The following is a 2686-nucleotide window of genomic DNA, read 5'->3' as shown; positions in this document are numbered from 1 at the left end:
TGTGTGTGTGTGTGTGTGTGTGTGTGTGTGTGTGAAAATATATGTACCGTATATATATATATATATATATATATATATATATATATATATAATTATATATATAATTATATATATACATATATATATAATATATAAATATATAATATATATATAATATATATATAATATATATAATATAATATATATAATATATATATATATATATATAATATATATATATATATATATATATATATATATATACATATACATATACATATAATCACGGTGAGAATAACTGTTATCACTCTTGTATTCAATAATCATACGTCTGGCAGCGAAAACTTCGGAGAAACTTCATTACATCGTGTAAACATGTTTACAGTTTTAGACGTTCATTCGTTCGTGACAATAAGTCATTTTATCTATACAATACAAAGTTATCCTGTGAATCAGTTCGCTCACGTTATTGGTATAAGGAACACAGTGATACTTATTTATACGCGTTAAAAACCACGACCACCGGCTGAGGTGATGAACACTGGCAGTTCGTGACGTACAACAAAAACAAAACTTTATACTTCTTTTACCATCAAACAACTCTGAGTCGACTGCAGATACACTAACCTTTTTCACACATTCACGATAACACAACGAAATGTGAAAGAAAGCAAATAAAACAAGATAAAAGCTGAGAAACCTTGCCTGTTAGTGGACGCACGGTACCTGAGTGTGATCTGACGGCAGGAGTCCGAGCAGCAAACTCATGTTGGGTCTCCTAACAACACCAGAAAGCATGGCCAATGCATGAATATTTCGCCTCGCTGTTACATTTGCTCTCTTAGGATTGGTTTGTTTATTTTATTCAAGTGCGTTGTGTTTTGGTAGTGAGTTGATAGTTCTTTAGTTCTTTTAGGTGGTTTGAGAATAATACTAACCTGAAATGAGGCCGATTGGTAATATTCTGAATAAAAAAAAGGACGAGATGTTACGAAGCTGGAAATTCCAGTCAAGAACATTGAGAAGTAAAGCTGTGCATGGTTAAGAAAAAAAAAACATTTTGAGAAATGCAGTTCGCAACACCGAAAAACGTAGGTACATCTCAACTCATTTTTCCTTAACTGTTATCTTTTAATCTTGTCCAGTCTCAGAAGATAATTTATTCCACCATGACGATTGTGGTACGAAGTCAACCTTTCCGTGATTTCCGTTCTCTTCTCTCATGTTTATCTACCTTTATATCTATCTTTATATCTACCTGTCTATCCGTCTCTGTCTACCTGCCTACCCACACATCCATCCTCACATACAAAAAACATACTCACATACCTATTGTGTATATATAATCACTAATACATTTGTGTAATTATGTATCTATTTGTTACTGTACCGCCCTATACTTATTATTTACTTTCATAATAAGTTGCAAAGAGGGTTAAACCGTATTTGAGGCAATGGTTACTTCAAGGTATACCGCCTCCCCGGATCTCAAAATTTTCCTTCTCCTGGATGCAATGGGGAGTGTGTTCTAGGAAAATTATTTATAGGAAAGCGTATAGATGTATAATCTATTGTTTTCTTAACAATTTTGGAGTCCGTTTCTACCTTTTCAAAAAGTTACTTTTTTTCTCTCTCTCTGCTAGGCAGTCTCCCTTCATCTCTCTCTCTCTCTCTCTCTCTCTCTCTCTCTCTCTCTCTCTCTCTCTCTCTCTCTCTCTCTCTCTCTCTCTCTCTCTCTCTCTCTCTCCCTCTCTCTTATTTTTTTCTCATTCATTCATTCTCTCTCTCTCTACTCTCTCTCCCTATATTTTTTCTCATTCTCTTATTCTCTCATTCTCTCTCTCTCTCTCTCTCTCTCTCTCTCTCTCCCTCTCTCTCTCTCTCTCTCTCTCTCTCTCTCTCTCTCTCTCTCTCTCTCTCTCTCTCTCTCTCTCTCTCTCTCCATTTCCTTTGATCATTAGCAATGAGCTCGCCATTCTTAGCACATCTAAAATTAATGTCTTAAATTAAAATTAGTGTTCCTCTTGGTATTGAAAACTCTTGACACAGTTAACCCTCTTTTTAGTCCCAACTATTTTTTTTCTTTCTTTTTTTCTCTGACTTGGTGTCCTCTACCATTATCAAAGCCATTTTCTACTCTGTATTTAGGGCTATCTTTACCATAACTGTATACTTTATAGTCATGAGTACCAGCGATTTATGATTTATTTTGTGATTTACTTAAAACAATAAAGCGACCACTCTGTAAAGAAATCACGTGATGTCAGATACTAAGAAGAATAGTTTTTAAGAAATAAATATGTGATTGTCCTGGTAATGAGTGGACATTTGTGAACATGACTTGATGGAATACGAAAATTAGTATAAGAAAAAAAAAAACGTTATCAGCAAAGTGAAGAACAGCTGAAAACTGCAGAACGATCACGATCATAGATTGAATTTGAAGTCTTTTGAAACTATTTAAATGAAAAAGGTTTTGAAATAGCGAGATTTGGATTATGTTCCGGCAACTTTATTATGTTAGGGTAGCTTGGAAGATTCCACTGGCGAGGCGACGGCACTCTTGGAAAAGCGAGAGAGAGAGAGAGAGAGACATGCGAGCGAAGATGACACGCCCATGATCTTTTTGCGAGGAAGTCGGCGTCAGTCGCAGAGAGACAGAGAATTAAAGCCTCGATAAAAGCGGCGGCGGAGTGTATAATAGGGT

General features: G+C 35.2%; 1 protein-coding gene across 2 annotated transcripts in view; it reads left to right on the top strand.

The window, feature by feature from the left end:
• The first annotated feature begins 297 nt into the window (after window positions 1-297).
• The window catches only part of LOC113820836 (uncharacterized), a 9593-nt gene continuing 7204 nt past the window's right edge, over window positions 298-2686 (top strand). Inside the window, exon 1 of one of the 2 annotated variants that reach the window (XM_027373211.2) lies at window positions 298-348. The gene's annotated coding sequence lies outside the window, so the exon portion shown is untranslated. The other variant, XM_070126666.1, reaches the window with a different exon arrangement.

The sequence above is a fragment of the Penaeus vannamei genome, chromosome 10 (assembly GCF_042767895.1).
Source record: "Penaeus vannamei isolate JL-2024 chromosome 10, ASM4276789v1, whole genome shotgun sequence".
Lineage (NCBI taxonomy): Eukaryota > Metazoa > Arthropoda > Malacostraca > Decapoda > Penaeidae > Penaeus > Penaeus vannamei.
Note: the sequence above shows the minus strand (reverse complement) of the source record. Positions and strands in the feature narration are given on the sequence as shown.